Below are 17,039 nucleotides of genomic sequence, written 5' to 3'. Positions count from 1 at the left end.
TGTCATTAGCTAGGTCTTGTCATTCCATCAGTTTACTGTGTTTATACAGCAACAGTGTGCAAATGCAGTGTGAGATCAGCATGTGGTTTGGCAAGCATCTGCAAAGCCATCTGCTAACACAACGTTAGCAAAGAACCCAAAATGATATAGAGGCTGACTGCTTTCTGAACACGCATCTTAGGACATATAACAAAGTGGAAGTGTGTGTATTGTAATAGTGCAACAAATTACTTTATTCAGGATCTATTTAAATAGCGTAATGCATTACTGTTAAGTACATAATGGCTAATGTGATTTACATAAATGTTTTGATTTTCAACACCAATACTGGCCTGATGCCATTCTATATCTCAGTTTTTCCTGTGCTGCATTTTGCACATGGTCTCTGCAAGCTGGTGTCACAGACAGTTACATTCAGACCATGAAGTCTTATGGGCTCCAACAATTACTCCCTTTATACAGCTGAACTTGTGTCAAAAAGTGCTCATCTTGATCAAACACTTTTTCACTTTAGTTAGTGAGCTTCTTCCTATCTGTACTGTATTTACATAGTAACTGATTTGTAGTTGGCTCAAAATCACTAGCATTATGCTAATTTGCAAAAATACTGTCAACATTACTTAGCTTTACTGGGTTATGATAATTAAGTTAACAATGTGAAAATGAAAATGACATAAAAAGAGGAAACCTTTCTAAGCCCAAAGAGCTGATTCGGTTCATCTGGATGTTGCTTTTTCAGCAGGAGAAACACCCAGATTAACAGAATGAACTTTCTGGCATTTCTCTATCGTAATGATTTAGCATTCACCAAAATAAACCTTTTTAACATTTGAAAAATACATTTACTATTAATAAGCAATTTTACTGATAATCAAATAAGTTATAATATTCCCCAGTGTATTTATATAATTTATTTCATAATTGTGCATGACTTTATTTAGTATTGAATACTTGGAGGACCATAGGAATAAAATTATAAACTTCAAAAACCCACAGGTTTCTCAAGTTTATTTTCTTTTCCTTCACTCTCCATCCAAAGGTTCCTTCCTTGTGATTAGAGCTCCTGTAGGTCTCACACCGTGAATCATAAAGCCTTCAGGCATATGAAGCCTGATCTCGAACCATTTATGTAGATTATTATACGTGCAGTCTGCTGTCTCTCATGTTTCATGTACCGTGCCCAGAGTCCAGTGTTCCCACCAACTCAAATTTGTCTCTGGCGTAAAACAACAGAGGTGTCATTTATCAAACTGACACAGTAACATTACAGGGGGTTAAAAACTGTTGATGGAACATAAACATGATCTATTGACTGTAAATACATGTTAAATTGGTATCAATTATCCCTTAAATCAAACTTCCTCTTGGAATGTGAAGCAAAGGTTTTACAAATCATATAGGCTGCTTTTGGTACAACTTCAAAATATTACTAATTGAATTAATTACAAGTTCAAATAGAAAGCAAAATATTTCACGTATGCCACATGAAACCATAACTATATAAGGAGCACTCTGCTCACTCTCTGGGCAGTATTTAATGGAATCGTATTGTATTTTTAATATATTCTCTTTGTTTTCTTTGTTCTTTAAAATGTGCTTTAAGACATTTCTAGTCCAGTAAGAACAACTGCAAATTATACTATATATTATTTTGCATATAATTATTTTTTTCTTATTTTTTATTTCTGTGGGTATGGCACATGTGTAGCATTTATTTCGTTGATTAGTAAAATTTCTTTAAACATAAGAATAAATAATAATAATAATAATAATAATAATAATAATAATAATAATAACTGAAAACTAAAATATTAACTGAAAAAAGGTTTTGATCATAAGTATATGTTGTTTTCCAAAAACCAAACAAAAATTTTTACTGTCACGAATGATAATAATAATAAAATTAAATCTGAAACTAAAAAAAAGACAATTGCATGATAGAGCCACGTGAAAGTTTTAAGGAACATTTTCAGCACCAATCCAAGACAGGCCCCGCTGTAGCCGAGTTGTGGAGCTTTAGAAACCTTCATCCCTCTCCGCTGCTTTAATTTCTTCTTCTCAATCCCCGCCGTCAGCCACAACTGTGCCTGGAGGCTTCGTTCAAGGGTCAGAGTGTCGGGATTATCGAAGAAAGCGACAGGGGGAAAAAAATAAAAATGAAGGGGTAGAACTGCCTGCACCTCCCTCTTCTCCTCCCTTTCCTCCCTTCTCACCAATGGCTTTCATCCATAAACTTGTGCCAGCTGTTGCCTCGCGCTAAGCCCAGCTTAAGAGAAACAGACCTAAAAGGCCCAGTGAAGAGCATGGTTCCACCATGAGGCTACTGCGCCACCACCAGCTCTGGTCAGGATGCGACAGTGCAACGAGGGAGGCTCTGGGAAACAAATCACTGACCTATTGCACAGTGGACGCAGTCTAAGCACTGATTCATTTCCCCTGACTCAACTTTTTCTTCTTGTTCTTAGGAAGCGTGTTGTAAATGCTTGTTGTCATTCATTTAGATTTTAGAGGCATAAAGGCACTGACGAAATAAAAGATGCATGAACCTCTTGTTATGCTATGTGATACTCTCAAACTCTAGTTAAATACATCAAGTTGATTTTTCAATGAATTTGTCCCTTTTTTATATGTTTGGGGATGTAAAACCTCTAAACCCTTAATTTAAGAATGTAGTTTGCAAGAAATTAACTGAATTCAAAGAAGTCTTGAAGTTGTTTTAGTGGCATTTGGGGGGGCTTCAATTTTTTATGAACCACTACAATTTTCAATAACAAATGTCAAGTTTATGAAGCTCATTGTACTTTTATGCTGCTAAGATGGACGTCAAAGTTGATTTGGTATAGGTCTTTCTGATGATGTGGATATCAAGTTCTTGTGGGGGTGACACGATCTGCTGAAAGACCCCATAGTTTTTGTTTAAGGTTTTGAAGGGAAAATGCTGAAAGTAGTGGGGAATGAATGAGCCATCCATTTTCAAACAACCACTGCTCGTGGAGGTTGGACAGCCACGAGTTGTAGGTGGTGGTGGTGGTGGTGGTGGTAGTGGGGGCGAAAACTTGGTAGGAGCGGCGATCAGAAAGCATGTGACAGTTTGGGGGTGAGGAAAAAGCCCGTGGGACAGACACATCCCGAGTTCAGTCAGAGGTTAGTGTGACAAGAGGAGGGAGCTGCTGCTACTCCTTCTACCACAACTGTTCCACCTCCATCATCATCACCAGCATCATCGTCATCATCATCGCTGCCAGAGCTATCACGGAAATCTGCACAGACACCACTCAACTCTCTGTGAACCCTGACGAGTTGGTTAATTTGGCTACCGAGTCATGAGCTTTTTGCGCTAAACTGGTTACGTTTTAATCCCCTCACCACCACCAAAAAAAAATCAGGGTGAATTGGAGGCCACGGTGACCTGAGATAACATGCGCAATCAAACGCTGTAAACATTGTTTAAATGTTTTTAAATGTATTATCCACATAAGAGCCATTAGAATGTAAAAATATGAGCAAAGTTATATATGTCGTTATTTCAACCATATTAACATCAACATGCAATTATATTATTGCATGTTATATTAATATTTTAAATCAGAATAGTAAAAATGTTATGGTTTTAAAGTAATAGTAAAATATATTTATAACGTCTTTAATATAATACATACATAATTATAAAAATAAAAATAGAAACACTTCTAATCCAATATGCTATTTACGAATATACATTAAAGCTAACGAGATTATAAAAATATTTTATTCAAAATGTTATTACGACATATTTATTTATAATTGCAGTAATAACTCAAATATTTAAAATATGTGTTACATTATATATATTTTGACAAAAATTTTATATTATTGAGAAATACGTGTGTATCAAATGTAAAAATGTCAGCATCATCATGCTTTATGTCCATCCTTAAATACAACATTTGAAATTATATATGAAACTGGAATTTAAACATACGTATATATGTATATTATGAGAAAAACAACAGAGTACCTTCAGTTCATATATGAAATTTAGTTTTAGTTACATAATCTTTGCACTTCACAAATGTTATTATTAGTTGTAGTAATTTGATAATTGGCCAATGCTATATAATATAAAATAAACAACAAATGAAAATGAAAGTGTTTCATAATTAGCAATGAGTTTAAAATATAGTGCTTTCATTTCTGTTTTTTAAAGAATACAGGAGACATTTGTTACTTCACGAGTCATTTATTCTATTTTATTTTTTTCAAATAAAAAAATCTCATTAGTTTAATTTATAATTTTATTATATTGCACTTCTCTAAGCAAATATCTAATGTAATTTCCAAACTACTCTATTTACATTACAGATTATGCATTTAGTTATTTATCGTACAATAAGAAATCAGAAGAACAGCTTCACTTCTTTTACTTTCTTATCTTCACAGATGGAGCACAGTAACAGATTTCGATATCTTTCAGCTGCGACACGCATTATGAGATGATTAAAAAGCCTGTGGAGTGATTTGGTTATTCACACATGGTAGCCTAAACTCAGCTTTAGTAATCTTCTAAATATGGAGCACTGGCCTCGTCCAATCGCATGCCCTGATTTGCTCAGCTCCCACAGATACAGGCGGGTTCATTTGGAGTTCATCATGGCCGCCATGGCGGCGGCTCTGTTGAGCGTGATGAAGGCACAACGTCGGGACATACCGATCTGTGCCCGCAGCCTCTCACAGCACCTGTAGAGATGGGGGTGGTGTTAGGCTTTCAAATCGCCAGTTTTTGACATACTTTCTGTTTCCGTGCCCTTCGGTGGCGGTTGTATTTCTCCACTCATGCTCAGGCTGCACATTCCTACAGTTTAGTGATCTCATAAAAATACTTTTCCACGCCCTGTGCCAACATATAACACAAACCGAGTTACTGAAATCCCCAATGGAGTAATCTGTGTTTGTCCTGCTTTTTGCCTCAGCCGGGACGTTGTTGCCATCAGCAGGGCACCGAGTGAGTCCTGCATGTCACATCACACCCATCGCTCACAACGCTGCATATTCCCAACAAGACACTGTTTTACATCCCCCCAACCCAGCTCATAGTCGACCTCCTTGTGATTCAGGAACATGTGAAGTGACAGCATAGATGAAAAATGTTTGTCCTCGTGTGAAAACTCAAAATCCCCCCTCCCACATCTGTCATTGCCACATCTCCAGCTCCCCCAAGAGCAATAAGGTCGCAATACCTCCTGAACTAAACCCGCCCGATACTGAAACAGACCTTTCACCCCTCCGTGTTGTCAACAGGTAAGTAAACCAGGCTGTGATGTGACGTCATGACCATCATGGGTCATCAAATGAAATTAAGGAGGAATTTTGATTGTCCCCATTTGCCTAAAACTTGAGTTGAATACACATAAATTGAGAGACTAAAGTCTCTACATTTACACAGGGTATATTTAATCATAATTAAAAGGAGTCTAGCAACTGTGTTGGTTCAAAATCAAGTGACTTAAAAAGAAAAGACAAATTATTATTTGAGCAAGACGGCCTCTCATTTGGACCCAAAGGAAAAAAAAGCTTTTCAGAAATTCCTTTTCAAAGACAGAAATTTTGTTTTATATATATATATACCAAAACTACTTTTTGAACAAAGATTCCTCAGTAAGGAAACAAAAGCCCAAACCCAACCATAACAAAACACAAAAGCACATGTTGCTTTCCTGAAACGCCCTCACATCGCTGTAAATTAAACTTTATATATGACTCAGGGTGTTATTAAAACCTGAACATGCTTATTTTTTACCATCATCAATACAATAACAATCCGAATAGTATACATATATACATACATTTTTTCTAAAACACAGAAAGAAAAATCTCCAATAAACTTTCATGTAAAATTGTGAGGCTTAACTGTGATTTACTCATGAAAGTTTGCCTGACGTTGTGACATAAAAGAAAAACAGAAAAACTTTCAACATCATAACATAAAACACATTTATGACCTCATACCATGATACAAGTGCCTAGTGAGTTTTACATGACAATCCATTATTTATTTATGTTTAGTGACTCTTATTTTATTTCATACTTTTTCCATTCATCTGATGTCCTTCTTTTGGTTAATTTTCCAGTACTGAGCTATTTTCTTTGATAGTATATTATATTGAAATATGCAACTTTAAAATAAGTTACAAGTTAAATGTTTTGTCTACTACAGCATGGAGATTTGTTCATAATTGAGATAAGTAACATATATATTTTATGAGTAAACCATATCACGAGACATCTGTCTTATGAAGCTTATATTTTTTGTAATACATACAAGATTTACAGTCTTAACCTATAATCCAGTTTAATGTTTAATGAACAGTTTAATGAAGCAATATATCCATTATATTCATAAAAAAAAAAATCAAATGCAAACAAATATGAGCCGATGCTAATGGAATATGTTAAGAATGACAGTTGGAACAAATGAAAATAAACAGAAAAAAAGTTGATTCTGTTCATTTGGACATTTTTAGTGGGAGAAACATGTCTTCAGAACAGAAAGAACTAACTGATATTTTCGTGTATCACCTCTCCACATGAAAATATACATTCACCCGAACACACACGGTACCGGCCCGTTTATTTTCCTGACCCTCTAATATATTACTGCACTCTAAAAAAATTTATATGAGCCATGTATGTTTTATATGATACATATATACAAAATTTTATGTTTAATGTGCACATCATATTTGTTCTACTTTTTTCATATGGGATAATATGGTACTCAAATCCAAAGGTTTTTTTTTTAATTATCAAATATTGAAACTATTAACTAATGCAAGTAATTAAAAAAAGAAAAAAAGAAAAACACCCCTAAACAAAACATCGATTGCTGATTTCTGATACATGCATCCAGTTTTCTTTTTTAAATATATAATTAAACAATATTATAATATATGCCAAAAGTTTCCATTACAAGAAAGAGAAATGAACACAAATAAATGTTCTCTGATGTTAATGCACAAAAATAAAAAGTGATCTCTAATAAATGCAAACAGTATGTAAAATAAGCAATAATTTAATAAAGTGTATGTATAGCATAGTGCACATAAACATTTCCTCACACACACCCAGGTGTTGGGTTAGGGGTTATATTTACAATCCATTTATTTTCCCCTCTTTCTCGGAGTGACTAAAATATCACCAAAGTTGAAATTTCAAAATAAAACTGAACCCCTTGAAGCTTTTACCAGCTTTGTCTCCTGTGTTTCCTGTATGTTCGTTGCATATTTTGCCCTTTAAATGTTTCTTTTAACCTTCTGAGCAGGTCATCGTTTATTTGACAGCATTACTACCTTCTTTATTTGTACATGACTCTAAAGCATTTATATCTGCACAACTGTGTGCAGTAACAGTGCAAACCTAGTGAAGCACTAATGTACAAAGACGCATATAAAGTGCACTCAGTAGCAGATAGCCACTCTGAAACAGACCGCTCATCAAAAACAAAAGAAAAATGATGACTCCGACTGTCTGGCAGTCCCGGCTTATGATACAAAAATAATTTAGCTCTGATTACGCCACCAACTTATTCAGCATGGCATGATGTGCTTCAGTGGCTAAACTCAATACGGCTCAATCAAGGGCCTGTGTGATATTTCAGTAATGATCTGAGGAGCCATTGTGTTCCCTCGTGAGCAGCCCCCTCATCATATCTGTATCAAGGAGTCCAAGCTCCACGCAGCACCAAGCTGTTATGTAGGTTAGCTCCACAAAAGCGCCTTAATCCAAAAGCAGAAATAAATAAATAAAAGTGTTTAGAGAGAGAGGTGAGTGCTCGGTCAGCCTGTCTGCACAGCCCACACACACTGCCACAGTCGTGTCGCACCCAGAAGCGACCATTAGGACTATGCTGATCTAATGTGGAGTGAGTGTGCCGTCTACCGCACGAAGCGGGCGCCGACGGGAAAAAAAAAACACTAGCTGAGCCCGCGAATACCTCCAGTGAGTGTACGCAGCCAGTCATTCCTTCCTACATGTAGATATTAGTGCAAGACCCCGTCATCATTAATCCCATGTTTGAATGGCGAGGGTCCCACAAAACACCCCAAAACTCTGACATGTTTTCCTAAAACGCATGAATAATGCACACTTATGAATCTAGGCCACATGTTTATATACAGTAACAAATCATCTGGTTACTACTGTCAAAGTGGCAGTGTCAGAGTTCAAGTTCACAATGGAGACGCTCTGGTCACAGTTTGTACAAGTCACACAGAGAAACTGAATGTCATTTTATATATTTTCAAATAGAATTAAGAAAGAAACTAAATTTAATTTCATGTCATTGTAATTGGTCTTCTGTAAAAAATTTAATTTTAAATTTTATTTATTTTAAATTTATCTTAACACAACTAGAAAATCTTTAAATTAAAAGTTTTAGGTATGTAACAATACATTAATAATTAGAAAGGAGTAAGTGTATAGGTATAATTTTATTTTGTTTATCATCTACATTATTTATGTATGTACTATATACCCACACACACATCTTATAGAGCATATAATCAATATTTAAAATATATATGTGAAATTTTACTATTAATATACTATTAACAATAATTCAAAACTAAACATAAGCTGTTTCATAAAACAACAACAATAATTTCAATATATTATTTGAATATGTATTATTTATTAAACATTTTTTAAAAATATGTGTCATGTGAATTAATAATATGCTTTTATATTTATTCACAATTTTTGTGACATTTCTCCTATTTTGAATTACATCATAATTTTAGTTATATTAAATGTATGAATTTAAAATCTGTTACTTATTTGGTTAATATAATAAAACGTTATTTTGACTGTAATTACAGAAGAGTTAACTCATACGTTTTTCAACAAAGCTTTCAAATTAAATTCTGTTTCTGATGTCTTCATCTTGAACTTTATACAGGTTTGCTCATATTGATGGAAATCTTCTTTTGTGTCATAGAAATGGTTTGTTGTCACCGTATAGAACATGTGCACTAAATCCGTATTTTAAAGGGGTCAGTGTAGTTCTGTAGTGACGGCCTGTAACAAATCACTGAATATTGAACAGTGAGTGTAGCTGCTGGCGCCTCTTTCACAACACGTTCCACACGATTTAGGATCAATACTGTCACTCTTTGCTCGCTGCGCAGGTGTGACGGCTGCGAAATGAATCCCAGAGGAGAATTAAAGGTGTTCACCTGTTGAATTCTTGTCTCCTGTGAACAGGGTTAAAAACCAGAGGCTGTCATTCATATAAAGTGTGAACTTGCCTTCATACTTTTGGAGAAAATATGATATAACTGAAGCATGGACTGGGGCTGTGATGGAAAACGGCAGAGCGGTTCTCTGGCCATTGCCAGTTGAAATACTGCTCTGAAAGTGCGTTACCTTTTTCCACACATCCCTTTCAAGCCTTTCCAAAGGCTGCACTGTTACCAAAATACATCAGAGGTGAGTCTGACTTGTCTGCATCTGAGTGTGATTTCCACTTCCTCCCTGCAGTTTCGGTTGAACACAACTTCGCTCTTTTTGTCTTCTCTCTCTGGTTGAGCAGTGACCTCGCAGTGACCAGCCACTCTCGCCCACTCAAACGCCGAAGGACACGACGCTCCGACAGCACCTCCACTCAGGGAGCAGAAAGCAAAAATATGTCGGCTTTGGCTTTTTTTTAATTTCAAAATGTTTTTCACTTTCACCTTGGAGATGAATGTTCCATGCGAGGTGACGTTCAAGTGCAAAGCACGTAAACAAATTACTGACTGACAAGAGGTCAGCAACATCAGCAGCGAGAGACTTTTTAACCTTTTTGTAGTTATTTAGTCTTTTGGTTTGCAAAAACACAGTAATCGCTTTTCAGTGTCACAGCAGCGACAACAGGCAAAAAATTAAATAAAGACGAATGATATAAAAAACAAATGTTTCTAAACATTTAAATATTATTTTATTAATTGTTGCAAAAATGTATTAATTTAAGAATATGATATATCCTTAAATCAATAGTCCAATAAGCTAATATTAAGTGAGAAGCGAGTCATGTTTCAAAATGGGGTGGATATGAGGTCAAAGGTCAATAATGACATTTATAAATAAAACACTTTTGAACTATTTGGAATTATTTGTGGACTTTTTGAATACAGAAACACAACAAGTTCCATTTATTCTAGGCTTTTATGTCAATATAGGTCATAAATGAAAACATATTCTTGAAGCTATAAAAAAATATAAGTCATGTGCTGCATGCTCTTTAAAACTTTATGTGTGTTAAAGAGCATAACGACGGGAAAACGTAAGAAAAAACTACAGATCTAGACGGCATTAATATTAATAATGATAATCAAATAAGCTTTGATAAGCATAGGATTATTAATATAAATATCATATCATATATCATAATATGCTGTAACTTTTCCCATATGGAAAATAAATAGAAAAGACTTGCATCAGATGTGGCCTACTTCATATAGTGAATCATATAAGGCTTATATGATTTACTCATGAAAGTGGCCACTTTCATATATTGTTTTAGGAAGTATCCAAAACATACAAGGTTCATTTATATAATTTTTCTAGGGATCTTATATCTGTTTTCACTCTTGTATGCTTTTCATCCAAGTTTCACACAAGACAGATACAAACTTTATAAGATTTATATATATCTTTTCTATATGGGTTTACATAGAAATATATGCATACTCTTTACATAGTTGCTGATTAATCTAATACGTTTATAATAATAAAACTGGAAGCAAGAGTCAAGATTCATTATATTTATATTTACATATGAATGCTAAAATTTACATGTCAGTTCTGTTACTTTAGCTATTAGCTAATTTAGTTATTTGTACAAACAACTGCAATAAAACCTTTGGCTGAGCGAAATTGTCAAATATTGAAACTTTACAAAATGCTAGAAATCAGTACTTTAATTAACATTTAAATAAATATTATTAAAATAAAACTGACCACTGGAGTTTGATACTGCACGCAGCATTAACAAAAATGAGAATAAAAACTGGATTAACTATATTAAAGCCATGCTGTAACTGTGAAACTGTAACTGAAATATAAGTTTTGTATTCAAACTAAAAAATTTCAACATTTAGAAATGTGTAACAAATACTGGGAAAAAAGCTGATTATAATAACAGAGTCAACAGTCGCAATTCGATATGAGGTTTTTGCATAACAACTTTACAAAAGACTTCATATAGTTACCTGCTATAGTCTGGTTAGCTAATCATAATAATGAATGTACAAGGAAAGTTCAATATGAGATCAAAGTAATATTTGACAGTAAGATGGCTACTTTTATACTAATTGAAATTACTTTTATACGATTGTAGCTGAAAAAATACGGCAGACTGTAATCAGCACACACAGGAGGAAATTAAAATAGGAACATATAATTAAACTTAATGTTCCCAACAATTTCAAATAAACCTTATTCGCCAGTACTGTTTCAATGTTGATTTTAAAAACAAAATTGCAGGATTTTTTCTTTAATAAAGTGACAGTGAAGCATTGAGGTCAAAAGGTCATTGCGTGTGAATAGAATGGGGCAAAATAAAATAAAAATAGGATTAACTCTTTTTAACATTTATATGCAACATCATTTTATATGAGGTTGTATGGGTGAAATTATTGGTAATAAATGGTGCCGTTAAATAAGCCGATCCTCATGAAATTATTTAAGGCACTGACTTCATTGAAGCAACAGTCAAGATTTGAAATAGTCGTCTTTATCGTGTCTGCGCTCAGCTACCATCGCATTTTGTTTTGTTTTGTCTCCTCAAAATAAACAAACTATAAATAAAATGTTGAACATAAAAACTGGAAATTTCTAAAAAAAAAATAGCACCTCAGTTTTACAGTTTCTTCAAAAACTTTCTCTGAAAGTATTACCCCTTTCATTTGATTAGATCTAAATTAATTTTAATCAAATCAGGGCAGAACAAATATAAAAATATAGCAAAATTACACATCCATTAAATCACATCTGATGGGCGATAAAATCTGTTTTTAACCCACTTTCATTTCAGAAACGCAACACAGGTGATAAATATGTAATGAGCCTGAAAAGAAATGTTGATGTTTTACCAGAACTTAAAACTTTATAATGAAGAAGTAGATGCAGATCGCCAAAAAATGATCCTCATATCTGATTACAATGCATATCTTATATCATGTTCTCTCCTCTTTTTAGCCGAGCGCACCTCATGCTAATGTGAGCCGAGCCCTACATAAACAAGGCGAATGCCCGGAGTGTGTGTCCACCTGAGATGTGAACAGCACTCACAAGCACAGCTTTACCTGATTATATAAAGGCTGGGAGAGCGTAGCATAGACAGAGAAATGAGAGAGAGACAGATCCACATAATAATGCTGGCCTATAGCTGAAGGGCCACTGCGCTCTGTGGCACATGCTGGCCTAAATATACCCTGAGTGAACTCTATAAAAAAAAGGAAAAAGTGCTGCTTTTCAGACCCTCCTGTCCTCTGTGTGCGCTGCGTTCGGCTGAGTGAGTTTAAGTAGAACATAATACACCGTGAGCTGTGCGGCTGCCTCCAGACTGAGGCCCGCTGGAGTTTGTATCTGAGCACGGCGCTGCTGAAACGCGATAGCGTGCAATCATATAGGTATGGCTGTAATTTCTGGCCCTGCCTGATGATAATTGCCTGCTTGGCTCTTCAGGATGCTCTGCTGGCTCACCCTGAGCTCACATCCTGTTCTGCTGCAGAGAAAGAAAAAGGGAAAGCGCCTTCTGACCCGATCTTTTAACAGCGACTGTCCTCTAACATACACTGATGATGTGACTAATGATGAATCATGAGTAATGACATTCATGTGGAAGTTAGACCCATACCACAGGTGAATGTTTGCTTTAATAATAGTCATAATAAAGTCAAATACATTTAAAATGACCTGAGAGTGATAACGCTAACTGTAGCAGAGGCAGATGCAGGGAGCTCTTCTAACCGAGTAAAGACGGAAGTTGAAAATAACATTAGCTCATGCATTTCACATTTGATATCTATAAACTTTAATGAAAATAAAAACACACTAGCTGTGGTACCACTTGTAGTCTGGAATCGTGTAGTGTGATTTAGGGTAGTTTGGTTTTCGATTGAGGATCGAGTGTACACTTGCCTTTGTATAGTGCAGTCGGCTTTTTAGGCTGTCTCTGTATGTTTATTTTACTAGTATGTTTAGTATGTATTATTGCTTACTTCAAATTCTGTTTAACTTCTAAGCGACTGCAAACGGAAGCTAAAAGTTAATATATAAATGTGTTTGTGTGTGCTAAGCTTGGTTAATTATTTGTCTATGAAATAAGATAAACAATTGTGCATTTTTCATACAGGTAAACATAATTTAAAATAAGCTATTTAATACAAATAAATATAGCAAAAAATATATGTATATAATTATGTCATGTAATGTCAGTGTCTGTCAGTATATTGTTATATACAGGCTACATTACATTATATATGTATGTTGGCTACATGTGCTATATATATATATATATATATATATATATATATATATATATATATATATATATATATATATATATATATATATATATATATATATATATATATGTATGTTGGCTACATGTGCATGTATTAGTGTCAGATTAACTAACCTTGCAGTTTAAATTAAAATACCTGTGTTAAATGAATATAGCAGGGCAGAGGTGTCAGATTTAACCTGGCGAAATGTGTGGTTATAAAAGTCTATATATCATGTATGTATACTGCATAAACTTTACCATAACCTCAATATATATATACAAATGTAAAAACATACATATTTTATGGACTTATGCTTTCTAAACCGGTCAGCTCTAACATTCCTGTAATATAGTGACCTTTCAGATTTTCTGCTATACCTTCTATAGTTATGTCAGTCAAAAAAAAAAAAAAAGGATTCTGATGTGACTAGCATATCGACCAGTTAAGTGTTTGAAACGCTGTTTATGGGAATGTTGTTGTAGTTTTAAATGCCAGCAAAATCGTGACAGGCCAGGCTACTTTTTTAAAGTGAAAAGCGATGATTACCATTTACATTTATTTATACAGTCCTGTAATTTATTTCTGTTACCTTAATTATATTCATGAGCATTTTTAAAATTGTATCCACTAGATAAGCATTTTTTTCTAATGGCACATTTGAAGAATGTATCCTGTAAACATGTCTTTGGATACGTTATTTATACTTGTGTATGTGCTTTACATTTATATGTTAGCAACAGTAGCTGCACACGAGTAGCTTTTTTGGCACCTAGCAGGATGTTCAGCAGGAACAAATATAGTCCCAGAGGACCTTGGGTTTGCCAGAAACCTTGTTTTTACAGCAAATGTTTAACATCTGTTGTCTTGACAGATGTTACCCTGCCTGTTAACCTTTAAATCATGCGGTAGCCACATATTTCTCCTTTATGTTTTTAGTAAAAATGTTTCATACTGTGAATCTTTCAGTCTACTTTTCATAGATTTTAAAGGCACTGTTCCTAAATTATGATATTTTGCTGTGAGCCATGTCTAATAAAGTCCCTGCTACAGAAGTCTTTATTTTAAGTGTTTCTGCACAAATTATTTTATTACCAAACCATGTTTAGTTTAAAAGTGAAGGTGAAACTCGCTATGATGACTTCCCTGCAAGTTGTTGTTGATCAAAGATTTACGGAGCAACAAATTTATCTGTACTTTACTGCGGAAATAATAATAGTACACTATAATAGGTAGACGAGATCGCTTTATAAAAACGGACAAACGAGGATTGCCAAGATAAATGTAATTTTGCTCGTACAGTTTGTGTTTTGACATAAAAATGATTATTAATAAATTAAAGACATTAAAACCTTTTCAATAAAGGATGCATTTATATTTATTAAATGGACCGAACTTGGTGGTAAAAATGAAAGATGATAGGTACTGGAACAGTTTGTATATTCAATAAAAGGGTGAGGTAAGAAGTTAGCAGTGAGAAAAGGCACGGGAGCAATTAAAAATTAGCAAGACAGATTCAGTAATTATTTAAAGATAGGTAGTCTTCTAAAATGAAAAAAAAATCCAGTTGCAAATAGAGTAAGAGCACAGGAGAAAAGACGTTTCTAGAAGTACCGAAGTGCTAAATGTTAATAAAAGAGTTCTGAAACAGCAGCATCAATGGTTGTATAAATAGAGATTGTATTAGTAACAAAAGGTTTGTGCTGAACCTAAAATATGAGGAACAATTAGCATTCAGTTGTTTATGAAAATGTTATTACAAGTCATCATTATATCAGTGATAATCAGCTGTAAGTGAGTCAGTGAGCGTCTGATGTCGATGAAAGGCTGCAGTGTTTCAGTGAATGGGAAGAAAATGTTGGTGACTAATGCGAGCGGACAGAGGCTAGAGGACACGCTGAAGAAAGATGGATTCCCAAGTTTCAGTGGAGAAAATAGGTCAGCCGTCTTTAATGTGCCTGAACTTTTGACCTGGAATAAGTGGAGCTACTGTTTCAACAAAAGCTTTGCTGTTCCTCATCAAATTTGCTAAACTACTGTTTTTTCACCTCAGAGATTGAGGAGACTGTTACTGCTTTGCTTTAATTTTGCGACTCCTGAGGTTTAAAAAGCAGGCGGCGGTGGCGGCAGCAGTGGTGTAGCGAGCCTCCGCTAAGCGTGGCGGTGATAAAAGATGAATGAACGAGGAGCAGATAATTAGTTCTTTACTGTGGCTTAGGTGCGGTTTAATTAAACGTCTTTTATTGTTTTAATTGTTCAGAAATCTCTCCATCTGCAGCAGAAAGAGGCTCTGAGGTGGGTTTTTGTGCAGAGCTGTTTGCGTCACGCCGCCTCTGACCTCATTTCTGTCCACAGCAAACCTCGATTTAACAGGGCTGCTCTGTGTGCACAAATAACAAGATGGCGGCGTACGGTACCTTAGCATGTCGCTCATCTCTGGCACCTCTTCTTTCTTTTAGATTGAGCCCCCTTGATGAGGTTTTTTTGGCCAACTTGTGCCAACGCGTTTTACATGAACTCCACGGCGTTACAGCATGCTACACAGACTACAATAAAACGAGCGAACACCTCGTCCTGCTGTCGCTGTCTAAAAATCGTTTTGCCCTAAAAGCACTTTGGCTGTGTGTCCATCCCCTGTTTTTTGCCTGTCTTTTTGGAGTGCTACTTGGAGCCCTCGCTCTCTCTGCGGCGGGGCTCATAATATCAGATTGCACAGCCGGTCGTAGCCAAATGTGAATTTTATACTCTAGTGAACACAGGCTTTACACTTTCATTAGCTCACATTCTCCTCAGCAGTGCAAATGCCATGTCGCTGGTCGAGGGGGAGGAGGAGGAGTGGGGGCCTGATAGCGCCCGATGGGGTGAAGGAGGACGGGAGGGCGGGACAAGGAGGAAATAAAAAGAGCTTCCGAAAAGTGCAGTTCACCTCGAGGTGTTTGTGTGTCTGTGAATGTTAAAATGTGGCTCACTGAGAGCAGAAACATACCGGATACAGGTCATTTCAGGCCCTGAAGGTATGAAGAAGTTCGATCAACTCGCAGGTGCTGATATCATCAGCAGGAAACTGCACTCTTGAAACTGCACAGGGAAAATTCACCAATTCACCTGAAATAATGAAACGATACCTCATTAAAATGAAACACACCGGTTTTATTAAAAGATCGTTCAGACAGTCTGCAAAATCCAATATAATTAACTTTATTAAATTTCGCCTTAATGCCTTAAATTTTTAGCTGATCTTTAGCTGAAAACATCTTTAGATATGCGAACGATTTTCTGCAGAAACACTGATCAGGAAAATATGAAAAAAGAAGCACAAAAACATGGATCTAGCCAACAAGGGGTTACTCTTGTGCATTGAGGTCTTTGAGAAATGTGTCCACTGACCATATAACTTGTCTGCCATTTTGGATGTTTCACAATTGTGGTGACAATGTAGGATCAAAATAATAAGGCACCAATCACTGAATGAACCCATAACAACCACCTTTCGCTGAGGACAAAATGTGTATTTCT

The 17,039-nt window shown here is 35.3% G+C and overlaps 1 long non-coding RNA gene across 1 annotated transcript; it reads right to left on the bottom strand.

Annotated features, from left to right (window-relative positions):
• Positions 1 to 4,199: 4,199 nt before the first annotated feature.
• Positions 4,200 to 16,360, bottom strand: LOC145420980 (uncharacterized). The gene is made up of 2 exons (XR_013902221.1): positions 15,941 to 16,360; positions 4,200 to 4,716 (listed from the first exon to the last, which is right to left on the bottom strand). It is a non-coding gene; the product is annotated as an uncharacterized LOC145420980 (long non-coding RNA).
• Between the last annotated feature and the right edge of the window lie 679 nt (positions 16,361 to 17,039).

This window comes from Astatotilapia calliptera, chromosome 16 (assembly GCF_964374335.1).
Source record: "Astatotilapia calliptera chromosome 16, fAstCal68.1, whole genome shotgun sequence".
Taxonomy (NCBI): Eukaryota; Metazoa; Chordata; class Actinopteri; order Cichliformes; family Cichlidae; genus Astatotilapia; species Astatotilapia calliptera.
The sequence above is the reverse complement of the archived record's forward strand: the minus strand, read 5'-3'. Positions and strand labels throughout refer to the sequence as shown.